The sequence below is a fragment of the Palaemon carinicauda genome, chromosome 13, assembly GCF_036898095.1.
Source record: "Palaemon carinicauda isolate YSFRI2023 chromosome 13, ASM3689809v2, whole genome shotgun sequence".
Taxonomy (NCBI): Eukaryota; Metazoa; Arthropoda; class Malacostraca; order Decapoda; family Palaemonidae; genus Palaemon; species Palaemon carinicauda.
The window spans coordinates 9,312,008-9,325,972 of record NC_090737.1 but is presented as its reverse complement, the minus strand read 5'-3'; the positions used below and the strand labels follow the sequence as shown (position 1 = coordinate 9,325,972).

Sequence of the window (13,965 nt, the reverse complement as noted above, 5' to 3'; positions counted from 1 at the left end):
CTGGGAAAGGAATACTGTACTCCAAAATCAAAGCATTGTTCTCTAGTCTTGGGTAGTGCCTTAGCCTCTGTATCATGGTCCTCCAGTGTCTTGGGTTAGAGTTTTCTTTCTTGAATGTACACTCGGGAATGCTATTCTATCTGTTTCCTTATTTCCTTTCCTCTCTGAGCTACAGTATTTTCTCTGTTGGAGCCCTTGGGCTTCTAGCATCCCACTTTTTCAACAAGTGTTGTAACTTGGATGGTAATGGTAATAATAATAATAAGAGTTTTACTATGGTGAAATCTTTTGGATGAGAATTGAGATGAATACCTTTGGAATATGTGTTAGAGGGAGATTGTAAGAAGGGATGATGGGCATTGAAGTCATCAGAGAAAATCATCTCCTCATTCTCGGCTGTAGCAAAAGGGAGTTGAGCATCTGTTAATTTCAATAGGATCTGTAAATAATATATTTGTTCCTATTCAGAATACAAACCTGGATTTCTTTACATTAGGAGAAGAAATTAGCGCTAGTTAGCATAGGCTATAAAACTTTTAACAAGGTGTAAACCGTGACCAGTATTAGGGAGGTGAAGTAACCCCCCATTTACTCATACCTTCTTCACTTTGATTTCATCAGTGGTTGAAGACAGACATCTCATTCCACATTCCTAACTGATTGCCTAGTATTTACTTTTTTTTTTTTTTTTTTTTTTTTTTTTTTTTTTTTTTTTTTTTTTTTTTTTTTTTTTTGGTGCAAATTGTGGTATGAATGTTCTTTGTGGTGCATGACATACAAGTTAGCCCTGTCAAGGGAGAACACAAACCCTCACCATCGTTGACTTTTGTGCAGAGGACACTCCTTGTTACGATCCCGTAATAGTTTGTAGGAAATAGTTCTTTCCAAAACTACTGCTTTGGGTTACTGTATTACATATTCTTCAAATACCATAATTCCCTAATTATATGTCAATATCACTCTTACAGCAGGTGACGTTGGAGGCGTGAGGTTTGCTTCAGGCGGGACATGGAACTCTGCAGTAAATGAGAGTGGACGTTCTAATAGTTGTGCGTTGCGAGTGTGATTTTGGCTATACACTTCGGTGATCGTCCTGGGAATCGTGCATTGTTGGCTACGAAGGTAGCGAATTTATGGTGAAAGCGCGCTTTGTGGAAGCTGAATGCTTCAATGAACTTGCACGTTATATATTCCCGGACGATGTAGTTCATGAGGATTCTCCTCAACGAGGAAGTTAACCCTGTTGTTGACTGTTGGTAGCAACCATGTGATTTGTCCCTCTTGCAGATGATCCCGTGGGGTGTCCCCCTGATCATTTGGATCAGTATTATTAATTATATAATACTTGCCTCACCTCCGTTTAAGAAACTATAACTTTCAGAATTTCATTAACTATTGTAACTTTCAGTTGGATTGTTTTGTAACGTTTTTCATTACTGTACTTCGTTTATACGTTTATGGGTTTTTCTTTTGTTAATAATTATTTAAAATGTTTTTGTATGTGTTATTATTCCACTCTAATGTTTCTGCTGAAGATCATTATTATTAAAGCTCAAGTTATATATATATATAAAGTGATAAAAGGACAATAAATTAAATATATCATGTGCCTGAATCTGGCGGTAATAAACTTTTAAGTATTTAAGAATTGGTCCGTAACACTTCTGTACGAAGGATTCCCCTTGCCTAGTGTAGGGAGTGGCCGTTCCAGTGAGAGTAGTATGACAGGAGGAGAAAGAAGTCTTGGAGGGATTCTTTGCCTTCAGGGTCTTCCTCGAGGTCGAAGAAGTCCCGAGTTCTTTCTCTTACTCCTGGTAACCTCTCTGACTGTGTTTTATCAATCTCCTCCAGGGAACTAGCGAGTAAGAGCAATGGGCGTTTGACTCTCAGTCAACTTGCCTCTGGCTGCTTCTTCCTCCTCTTTGGGGGAGACCTTGTCTTAATACGCCTTGTGTCTACTGTGGCTAGCCTTTCGAATTTTCCGGTTCACCCTTTACACTGTCAACTGCAGGTTTTGGCCAGGGATGCACAGCAGGAGAGGACTTCCTATCCTACCAGGGGCTGGCTTCAGCACTTCCCTCGTAAGAACAGACAGGCGGGATTCCCTCCTGCTCAGTCTCGTGCCCCCTTGAACCTTAGTTCCCCGAGGATCTTCTCATACCTGAGGATCTACAGGGTGGTTCTTGCCAGAGTTCCGCCTAGCATGCTCTCCCTCTGGGGTTAGTGGGAGAAAGATATAGGTCTTCATCCCCCTTCTGAGCTTACCAGCCCTTTGGGGTTTGGCGAACCCCCTTGCAAGCACGAAAGTCTGCCCTCACCTAGGAGTTTATCTCCCCAGGTAGCTGTGAAGTAACAGCGTGATGCGTTACCTTCACCCCTTAGCTCTATGGAGCTGAGCTCTCAGGATCTCACAGACAATCCTCACGATCATTCTACAACCCAACACGCTACTTCAGCTAGGATCTCACGAGACTCATGGTCTTCAGTGGGCCCAGTTACCTGTGGTAACTTGCAACACTATTCAGAGCTTGCTAGGTATGTTGGGAGCGTTGCCCAACACCTGTGTGCTCCCACTATCCAACCTACTGTGTCTCGCTCACCTGTGCGTGAGAGCGCTACCTACCCCACCAGGTAGCTCGCGAATCACATTCTTGTGCACCTGTCACTTGTGCACAAATAGCGAGCAGCGATCTGTCACGTGATTGCTTACAAATAGCTACATAACCCCTTTTAGCTTGGTCACCCGTTTACAAACTAGTGGTGGGAGCCGCATGTGAACCAGTTTGGCATGCCCATGGCTCCTTCCCAACAGGTTCGCACCACAGTTCAAGTGCAGGCCATTGGCAAATCAGCAGCACCAGGACTTTCTTGTGATGCTCTCCCGAAGGAGATCCTAAGAGCAATGACTGCCATCATCCCTGCTCCCCAAGGATCTATTAGACTTCATTATGACCTTTCCTAGAAGGGTAGCTGTTCACCACAGCGATCCTCAGCCCCTCTGATCCGAGGTTCCGTCATGCTGTGAACATCCTCAGCTCAACAGCCAACTCGTCAGTGCCAATCCCCGCAGTGCCTGCTACAGCTGTGCCTTCTCACTCAGCTCTCACAGTTGCTAGGAGTCCAGTGCCTTTTCTGACAGCAATTCCCCCCGGATCTGATCTCGGTACCAGAGAGACATTCTTCTAGGTTTTAGGTGGCAATGCCACCAAGAAGCTCTAAAGTTCCAGGCCAAGCCATCTGGCACTGATCCAAGGTGGGAAAAGTAGGGAATTGTTCCCAACAATCATGGTCACGGACAGCGTTGACCTGCACTCCCTACCCGGCGACACTCAACATCCCAGGACCTATAGGGGATGAACATTGAGGGAGGTCCCTTTCGTTGACTCCTATAGGATCTCGCTTATTAAAGTTGTGCATTCCTCCACATTGGAGGCACCTCCTATTCTGGTGCCAGTCCCAGAGAAACCAGCCGTGGTTTCAGAGCAAGCATTCTTGCCTCTTTCTCAGCTCCATGAGTGGAAGGTTGCAAAGATCTTGACTAGGCATTGGGCCTCCAAACCATTGGAAGATCCAAGTCTTTAGAAGTGGGTTACGGCTGCTATGCCCACTGAGTCAGCACAGGTCAGCTTAGTCCAGCTTAGTCCCTCCCATGTCTTATTCCATTATGGTCAATGCAAATGATAGCTCGATACCGATTCGGACAATTCACTCGGCGATCTCCCTCCAGCTGTCAGCCCTAAGGTTCTTAACACAGAGGGAGGCGAGTCAGAATATGCATTTAAATAGGTTCTCGCCTGCATTCATGTGGTTAACGGACTTGAGGAAGCCCCTTACTCCCCTTCGCAAGGGAAAGATGCAGTTATTGATATGGTATCCTGCTCTCCGAGAACCAATAGACAACATTAGGAGATACCGTGGTCTAAGTTTGCCGTTGCCAAGGTTGACTCACAGATTTCTTTGAGGCGGTATTCCCTTGGGGCAAGCAAATTGTCGAAGTTACTTCCTCCTCGTTTTGAGAGAAAGAGGAATTACACAATATTCAAGATGATTCCTAATCTCCTCTACCATTAGATCAGGCAGTGTCGACCATGTGTCAGCATTTGACTATGGAGAAGTTAGCTATATAAATGGTGATGTTCCCAGTTGCTGAAGCTCAGATTATAGAGAGGATAGCGTAGCCAATTCTTTAGGCATCCATGAAGGTTTCCTCATGAATGGACCCTTGGTCCAGGACTGTTGACTTCACAGCCACAACTGAAGATCTCCCTGATTTTGAGAAACAACGGGTGTTCAAGAATATTGCTCTGTCAGGTGTGAGAACAATGGAATTCTTGACACACAATGCAATGAACCAGTGGCCCAACTGAATTCTGAAGAGGTGTGACGCCATCATCTACAGGTTCCAGAAACAGACACCGAAGAGGGAGGCTATCCTTAGTAACACATCGACCAAATCTCTGTCTTTATTTCCTCTTGAAGATGGGGGTGGTAGTTATGGAATAGTGAAGAAAGGCAAGCCAAGACCCCCTTCTTTATCTGGCTGTAACATCCATACCCGCCTCTTTGGCACCTGTACTACCTAGAGCTTCTTCTATGGTGAGACAAGCTCATAAGACCTCGAAAAATCGTTTAAAGCAGAATGCTACTAAGAAGCTTATTCCTTTCAAACCAGCTTTTCAGGGCAAGAAGTAGAAAGAATTAGGGGGGAGAGGTGGTGGACGCAGATGGTGACAGCGCTAGGGAGGGCCTTCCTTATGCTATATTACTGATGGGAGGATGCCTGCAACTCATGTGGCAACAGTGGTGATACCATAGGGGTCGAACCTTGGACGGTCTGTCCTCTGCAAAGGGTACGTCGTCCTATTCACCAACACTCCACATCTCCTAATTTGTCCCCCAACAAGATCTCCATCCTTCGCTGAGGGATTGCGATGGGCATTCTCCAGGAGGTCATCGATGGGTTCACAGTCTTCTTCAGCTGATTCTTTCTTGTAGAGAAGCGTTCGGAGGCTGGAGACCAGTGATAGACCTCTCTCGTCCTTGAAAGAGTTTGTTTTTCAGATTCTGTTCAAGATAGAGACTGCTGTCTCCACAGCAAACGTCACACAGGCTGTTAAACTGAAAGACTTTGAGATCATGTTGTACCTGAAAGACGAGTACATTACTTTCAGATCCCAATCGATCAGTCATCAAAGAATTACTTGAGATTTATGCTACATGGAAAGATTTACCAGTTTTGATTGCTGTGTTTCGGTCTGTCAATAGAACCTCAGGCTTTCACTCTAGTTTCAGTCTGGGTACATTCCAACGGCATTTGTTCCCTGTTACCTCTACAAATTTCTAGTCCTGCAGACTCGATGGAGACCTTTCTCCAATATCGAGCCATGCTTCGTAAGTTTTGCCACGATCTTTGGGTCATGGTGAGCTTAGAGAGGTCACTCTAGGAGCTCAAACAAAACCTGGTACAGTATGTGTAAGAGAGGTCGTTCTTGGAGCTCAAACAAAGCCTGGTATATCTAGGCATGCATAAACACCCTAAGGTGGGTTAAAGTCTTCCCCTCACAGGAAAGAGTCGCAAAACTCAAAGAAGTGGCTTTCCAGTTTTTGGGATAAACCTCACCATAAGTACTGTATGCCTAGTGCCCAACAATTGGCTTCACATGCAGTTACTAAAGAGCCACTGAAGACCTGGTCTTCGTTCATGGATTCGCATAGAATATACATCCATTGAGGTTGGAGCAAAGAAAAGACCAGAGTTGGTGGATCTCATTTAAATATTCTCAGCGCAGCAGATCATCTTTCTCCTATCCCAGAGTAGATGCTCTTTATGGACGCATCAAAAGAGTGGTGGGGTGCTCACCTGCTGCAGCAGATGGCCTCCGGGCTATGGTTCGAGTCAGACTGGCATTGCCCTATAAACCTTTCCTGGAGGTGAGGGCATCTTTCATTGCTCTTTCAACATTTTTTAACAGCTCCTTTTAGGTCACTCGGTAGTGTTGAAGAGCAACAACACGACCATAGTGGCCTATCTAACAAACAAGGAGGTACTATTTCTTGGCACATCTACCAATTAGCCGTAGAAATACTGCAATGGTGCAATCTCCCTGTAGGCCAGGTTCGTACCCAGCAAGTCTGTGAACCAGGAGCTTCCAGTGTAATGCTCGCCAGTACCAGATCCACAGGCGTCATTGCAGGATGCTTTCCAGCACCTGTGGGATCATGTAGACATGTGTGCCTTCCTCCTGTTCTGCCTAATGAGGAGACTCCTCAGCATGGTGAGATCGTAAATCAACCTGTTTATGACCATAATAGCCCCATTGTGGCAGCAAGCAGAATGTTTTCCAGACCTTCTATTGTTGCTGACAAGGGTTCTGATGGACCAGGCCCTCCTTCACAACATGCTACACCAACACCATACCCAGATTTACCATTACGCTCTGGGATTCATATGTCTTCACGCCTGGAGGTTATCCAGCATCATCTCACCGAGAGAGTCTTTTTCCAACCAGTGTCAAAACAGATGTCTGGATACCTCAGGAGGTCTTCGACAGTAGTCTACCAGGCAAAGTGAGCGATCTTCTATTATTATTGTTGTTATTATTTTTGGGCTCGAGCCATGTCGTCCTGATGGAAGTTCCCTTCGGCAGCTTCCTACTGTATGATATTTCTGCGAGTGATATTACAAGAGAATTACTGTCGGATATCACAGGGTTCTAACCCCCGGAACGGAAGAGAAATGATATAGAATAGTGTGCCCAATTGTACCCTCAAGCAAGAGAACTCAACCCAAGACAGTGGAAGACCATGGTACAGAGGCTATGGCTCTACCCAAGACTTAGAGAAGAATGATTTGGTTTTGGAGTGTCCTCCTAGAAGAGCTGCTTACCATAGTTTAAGAGTTTCTTCTATCCTTAATAAGATGAAAGTGGCCACAACAATTACAGTACAGTAGGTAGCCCCTTGGGTGAAGAAAAATTGTTTGGTAATCTCAGTGTTGTCAGGTGTATGAGGACAGAGGAGAATATGTAAAGAATAGGCCAGACTATTCAATGTGTTTGAAAGCAAAGGGAAAATAAACCGTGACCAGAGAGAAGGATCCCATTTTGGTATGTTCACTTGACCCCTAATTGCCAAGTTTTTACTTTATCTCCAGGAGGAAAAACTGTTCTGTCTCAGTGGTGAAAGGCTATCGCTCAGCCTTAAGCCAGGTCTTTAGACTGAAAGGGTTAGATATTTCCTCGTTGGTGGAGCTCTCTATGCTCATACAGTTTCAAACAGGCTTGTCCTCACTTGGAAGTGAGACCCACCTTCATGGAACGTATTGTAAGTCTGTTTGTTCCGTAACCGAAATACAAACCACGCTATTTACATTGGGTATTACTTTCGGCGTAGCTGAAATGACGAGCCATTAGATTTTAATGAGGGTTTCCTACCCCACGCTAGTTAGCAGGGGTAGGGGGAGGGGTAGCTTGCTACCCCTCCCCCCTCACACACCGGTGAAATGTCTCACTTCACTTTTGGCTCGGACATTGGACAGACGTCTCTGTTTTCATCCTCGCTTGCCAGCTATTATTTGTTTTGTCTTTACTTAATCACTTACTTTTCTTTTACTCAATATATATGTAAAAATTTTTTCGTGTTTATGTATATATTTGAGTATAGAAATCAGTAAGTTTCCTTTTCAGAGTTTGTGCTTGTGTGTGTAGTGTACGATATCTCCGTGGAGCCCTCGGCAGTTAGGCCACCACGGTGTAATTTCATGGGTCGTGTTCGAGTTTGACTACGGTCTTTCTCTCTCTCTCTTTTTGAGGTCGTTCACCCTTTACTACGTTCCCTTTTTCTACGTCTGAGTAGCTTCCTTCCCGTGTGGGTGGGGTTGCTACGCCGTACGTTTTGTCTCAATTAGTTTATGAATCTAATTGTATTTGTTGATTTTTCAGCTTTTGTAGAACGATTCCTTTCGGGGTTTTCGTTCTTTATTTAGTGTTCATTCATTTTTAAATTACATAATTACATAGACACATAATTATAATTGTTATAATTCTGTGTTGGTTACAGCTCTCCTTGCGTGAGTGTAAGTGGTTGTGAGGGCACGTGTCTGTTGTGTAATTCTTGTGTTCTTTTCCCTCGGGATTCCTCTTCGGAGTCTTCCCCGGGGGAATGAATGTTAACTAATGATTTTTGTTTTTATTTTTCACAGTTACCGATCTAGTTCATTTCTGTAATGTGACAACGGAGTGAGCTGTCTTGTTGAGGCCTGGGGATTCGGCTGTTGCTGCCTCCCCTATAGATCTTCGTCAGGGGCGAGTCTCCTCCTCCTGGAAGTACTCCCGTGACGATTGACAGCTCTCCAGTTCATTTTAGAACACTCAGGAGGCTTGGGTAACTTTCCTTCCGAGGGAAGTTTTCCTGTCCAGGCTTGAGTTTTTTCCCCTTCGGGGGGTTCTCCTCTTGCCTTTATTTCGTGCGACTATGCTCTTGGTGCTTAGCGGTCGCACCTGCAGTTACGCTCAAGGGGCTGGGCAACTGCAGGAGCCCCTCTTCGGAGGATTGCTTTTTTTTAGGTCACTGGCTGACCCGTCTCTTCTATGAAGTGTTTCTCTTTCGTTCGCGAGGGAGTACACTCATAGAGACTCCTCTTCGGAGGACTCTTCTGCTGTTGTTGCTGTTGGCCGCCTTCGCCGTAAGGCTCACCGTCCGCTACGTCGTAAGGGCCTCCCATCTCCCTATAAGGGTGCTAAGAGGCGCCTTTTTTTAATCTTCTCCATATGCAGCCTGCAGCTCCTACCTCCTTAGATCTCTCCGGGGATCGATCTCCAACGCCTTCCTGACCTTCCGCCCCTGGTGCAGATGGACAGCAGTCTGACCTCGTCATCTGACGGGCAATGGTCCCTTCGGGGCAAAGGGTTGCCTCCCACGGTGTGCTTCCCTTCGCTTCAGGGTTCCCCTGCGCGCCCTTTGCAGTGTTAGCGCCCAGGCGCTCTCCTGCTCGTCAGCGTTCTCCTGCTCGTCAGCGTTCTCCTGATCGCTAGCGCTCTCCTGTTCACCAGCGCTCTCCTGATGATTGTCGCCCCACTGCTCGCCAGCGCTCTCCTGAGGACTCCGAACATCTTGCTGTTCCTGTTGTGCGCCCTGCGCGCCATCGGTCTCCTGAGCGCTCTAGATCTGCCCGTCAGAGCGCACCTGCGCTTCCAGTTCCTGATACGCGCCCACGTTCGCCTGCGCGACCTAGAACTTCGGTTCAGGTCTTGGAAAAGGACTCTTCTTCTCCTCGCCCTCGCGATCCGGCTTGTCAGCCTGCTCCAGCGCAGCAACGCTCGCGGTCGCCTACGCGTGCTTTTAAGCTACTGTACGCACAGGATTCCACGCGTTGCCCTTCTGCTCGCCAGCGATCACCAGCTCGCCAGCGACCACAGACGCATCAACGTTCGCCTGCTCGTCAGCGATCTCTTGCGCGTCAACGATCGCCATCGATCTTCCACGCGTTATAGGTCCCCTGGACACCATCAGTAGCGATCTAGCGCTCGCCTGCTGTGGACCACGATCTCCGGTAGCTGAGTCTTGCCGTAGATCTTCCTCCTGCTCGCCAGCGCTCACCTTTACTTCTGTCCTTCTGTGCGCCAGCTTTCTTCAATCACCAGCGCACATCTGCGCGCCCTTTCCTGCCACGCACCAATGGGTGCCAACGGTTTTTCCTGACCGTCCAGGATCGCCTGATTGACAGCTCGCATCAGCGCTCACCTTCCTGATGCACCTGTGCGCCTTCTGATTAGCGCGATGCGCGCTAACCATCCCTAGTCTCTTACGCGTCAGCGATCTCCTACGCGCCCGCGCGATTCTTCGCCTGTGCGCTAGTGTTTTGTTAATGCACCACCGCTCGCCAATGCGCCGTTGCTTGCCAACGCGCCATCGCTTGCCGACGCTTGCCGACGTGCCATCGCTTGCCGACGTGCCATCGCTTGCCGACGCACCATCGCTTGCCAACGCGCCTTCACTCGCCTACGGGCCATCGCTCGCCAAGACGCGCCATCGCTCGTCAATGCGCCATCGCCCGCCTACGCGCCATCGGTCTCCCGACCGCCTGCGCTCGCCCGCGCGCCCACGTGACCTGCGCGACCACACGCTCACGTGCCCGCGCAAACACATGCTTACATGCCCGCGCGAACGCGCGCTCACGTGCCCGCGCGACCGCGCGCTCACGTGCCCGCGCGACCGCGCGCTCACGTGCCCGCGCGACCGCGCGCTCACGTGCCCGCGCGACCGCACGCTCACATGCCCGTGTGCCTACGCGCATGCGCTTCGATGTTCACCCGCGCGCGAACCAACGGTATACCATCGCGCGAACCGACGGTGTTCCATCGCACAAACCGACGGTGTTCCATCGCGCGAACCGACGGTGTTCCATTGCGCGAACCGACGGTTTTCCATCGCACGAACCGACGGTTTTCCATCGCGCGAACCGACGGTGTTCTATCGCGTTAGCGCCGGCTCGATTCCTGCAGTAGCCATTGCTTGCCTACGGGTCATCGCTCGCCTGTGAACTATCGGATTCCGACCACCAGCTCTCGCCCTTCCTACCACGCTCGCCCTCCTTTTGCGCTCCTGCGTGCCCGCGCACGGGCGCTTCCACGTTCGGCCACGCGCGAACCATTGATTTACCATCGCGCGAGCGCCAGGGCGATTGCGACCGCGATTCCCGTCGGGGTTTCGCAACACGGCCAGCCTGGCGAGTTTTCTGGAACGCGTATTTCCAGAACACGGTCTTCACCCCGTAAACGCAGAGCATGGCACGTGCAAGAGCAGGAAGAATCTTCAGGGAGGTCTGAGCAACATTCTTCTTTCCAGAACCTGGGTTAGCCCTTCCTCCTCGTCATTCCCTGGAAGGGTCTTGCCAGGGAGATTTCCGTTCGAGATTTCTCCATTGGGCAAGGGGTGACTGGTTTAGCCCTTCCTCTTCTCCATCTCGTGGAAGGGGCTTACCAGGTCCATTCCCTCCTCGGTTGGGACCCGAGGTTTTGTACAAGGAAGCTCCAGGAAGATCATGGGTACTTTCCTCCTCTCGGGCTCAAGCACCTTGGCGTTCTGTCGCCAAGTTTCGAACTTGCGGGCAAACTCGATGTTGGAGCTTGTAGACGCAGTGACCGAGGGCTTCCTCTCGGGTGTCTCATCCGTGGATGTCGATAAGCTTAGACACTCTTCCATCCTTGGGAAGAGCTTGTTTGAGCCCAAGGACAGAGACATGGACAGCTGTTGTGCGGAGGAAGTCGACTTGCGTTTTTCACTCCTCCAAGGCGCTTTCTTCCAGACCCTGCAGGCCTCCGACGCCTCTTCATTCAGCCTCGTCAGCCTAAGTTATCGGACCGGCTACGGCAGCTAAGACAAGGTGTACAATAGCAGTCCCCTCCTGTCAGGGACAGGTAGCACGGGAGGCTCTCCCGGGGAGGCATAATCCTAGAGGTAGCGGCAGAGTTCACAAACTGTAGGATTGGCAACTCCCCTTGCAGGTCTCACGGTGGGGGGGAATGCCTAAGGTTACTCGCCCGGAAAACAGCTTCCCTCATGCCCATTCCTGCACGATCTCCGTGATCAGCCAAGGATATCGTGCCTCTCTCTTACCATCTCTCCGTCACTGTCAGCGAATCCAGTGTCACTGAGCCTCTATGCCATGGGGTCAGCAAGAGGTTTGCCCATTGGGCAGAAGGATCCATGCCTTAGGAGAAGGTCCTCCATAGGGTCGTCGACGGCTCCCCCCCCCCGGCTTCTTCAGTCGATCCTTTCTTCTGGGAAAGCATCTGAGACGGGAGTTCCGTCGTCGACCTCTCAGCTCTGATCAAGTTTGTCGAACAAACTTCGTCCAGCGTGGAACAGCAGAGTCGATCAGACTGGTAATGAGGCTGCAGGTTCCATTCCATCCATCTTCCAGGAAGCTCTTGGAATTCAGCCTAGACTACAGGTGTTCCTGTTTAAGATGTTGTGTGGCGATCCCGCCGCGGCATCGCAGGTTTTTCCCCAGAGAACTCTCCCTGCTTTCCTCATGGCCGCTCAGGAGCAGGCTCCCGCCTCCTTCGCTTTTTTGAGGTCTGGTCAACTCCGATAGGCTTGGGTTCGACCTTCTCCGACACCGGGACAAGCTTCCGGGTCTTTATCAAGAGTGAGGGATCATGGTAATTTGCTAGGAGCCTTCTCTACTTCTGCCTCAACATCTGGAGTATCTAACCATGATATTGAGTCAACGGCCATACCACGTTGAAAGCACTGCTTCTCGTCCGATCAGCGAAGTTAAGCAACGTTGGGTCTGGTCAGTACTTGGATGGGTGACCGCCTGGGAACACCAGATGCTGTTGACTCCTTCTCCGAGCCTTCCCTTCAGTTGACTGTGGCAAGGCTGAGGAGAATTGCAGTACCTGTTCTCAGTCAAGGAGAGCTTTCAGCCCTATCTTGGAACGTCTCCTGGGTCTCTTTTCCTCATTGACCCGTTTAGTTCTGAATGGTCACCTCAGGATAAGTTCCTTGTGAGGCCGCCCAAGTTCTGGTGGTATCCAAGCAACGATTAACCGGACTTTCTGGTCCCTATGAGACCAGCGGAACGTTTAGACCGGCAATGGGTTGACCTATGGAACCTCTTGCATGGGAGTGGATATTCTCGTCCTTTCCCCACATTTGATGCTGTTCTCGGACTCGTCAAAGAAAAGGGGGGGGGGGAGATGTTCCGGTTCAGGCCTATGGTCAGGACCTGAGGGGTACCTCCCCATCATTCAGGCAGGCTTAGGGGCCGTAGTCTGGCCCCTTTACAGATCCTACAGATCCTGCCGAGTCGCTCCGTCGTGACGACTTCATGGTACTGGCGTATTCCAACCAGCAGGGAGGCGCATTTTCATACTTTCGCATCTTGCAGTAGAGATACTGAGATGGTCCGAGGTCCTCTCAATACCACTATTGGCTCGCTCATTCCGGGCAGAGGAATGTTCTCTCCGACTATCTGAGCAGAGCCTCACAGATAGAGAGTACCTGGGGGTCTTTGGCCTATAGTAACCAGCAAGTCCTGGCCTGGGGGACCTGATCACGACAGCCTGGAACTTCAAGCTTCCGCTGTTCTTCCCCCCCAGTCTCAGACCCCAAGACTCTTTGGCAAGATGCTTTCCGGTGACGGTGGGACAACATCGACGCTTGCGTCTTCCCACCATTGTTGTCTGTCAACCTTTCGATGGCCCTGAGAGCTCCGCTGTGACTATCCGCAGAACGGTTTCCGGACCCTCTGCTTCCCCTGACGGAACTCCCGGGAGAGCTTCTTCCACGACACAGGCTACTCAAACAACCACACTACAACATCTTTCACGAACCGTTGCATTGCTTCGGCTTCACGCCTGGAGACACTACGCCGCCCCCTCAGAAGAGACAACCCGCTACAGTCGCAGAGCGAAGGTCGCGTCACCTGCGATAGTCATCCGCAGGGGTCTACCAGGCGAAGTGGAGAGTCTCCTGTGGTTGGTGTCGTGGGAGAGATACTTCTTCCCTTGAGGCCTTTTCTCCAGCGGGAGGAAACTCTTTTCCGCTCTCGGCAGTGAAGCCTATCGCTCAGCCTTTCCCTGGCCTGCAGGCTGAAAGGAATAGACTTTTTCCATCCCGCTGGACCTTTCTTCGCTCATGCGAAGCTGCGAATGTCCCTGCCCCCAGTCGGAGTGAGACCTCCTCCATGGAGCATGGTTCGAACTCTTCAGTCCCTTAAGAGATCTTCTCACGAACCAGTACGTCAGTCCTCTGATCGTATTCCGTCTTGGGGGACGGTACTCCTGCTCACTCTGGCCTCGGGCAGTGTGTAAGCAATCTTCATGGTCTCGTACGACTCCGCCCTTTCAAGAGAATAGGGGAAGGCAACATTCAGGTTTGCTCCGGAGTTGTTTTCTAGACTCAGAATCTTGGAGTCCCGGACCTTCGGTTCGACTCCTTCAAGATTTCGAGTCTCCG

At 49.8% G+C, this 13,965-nt stretch overlaps 1 long non-coding RNA gene and 1 other non-coding gene across 2 annotated transcripts in view; both read left to right on the top strand.

Annotated features, from left to right (window-relative positions):
• Positions 1-13,965, top strand: part of LOC137651885 (uncharacterized) — a 924,497-nt gene that overhangs the window by 146,951 nt on the left and 763,581 nt on the right. The gene's annotated exons all lie outside the window — the stretch shown is intronic.
• LOC137652599 (5S ribosomal RNA) lies at positions 12,229-12,347 on the top strand. The gene has a single exon (XR_011046369.1). It is a non-coding gene; the product is annotated as a 5S ribosomal RNA (ribosomal RNA).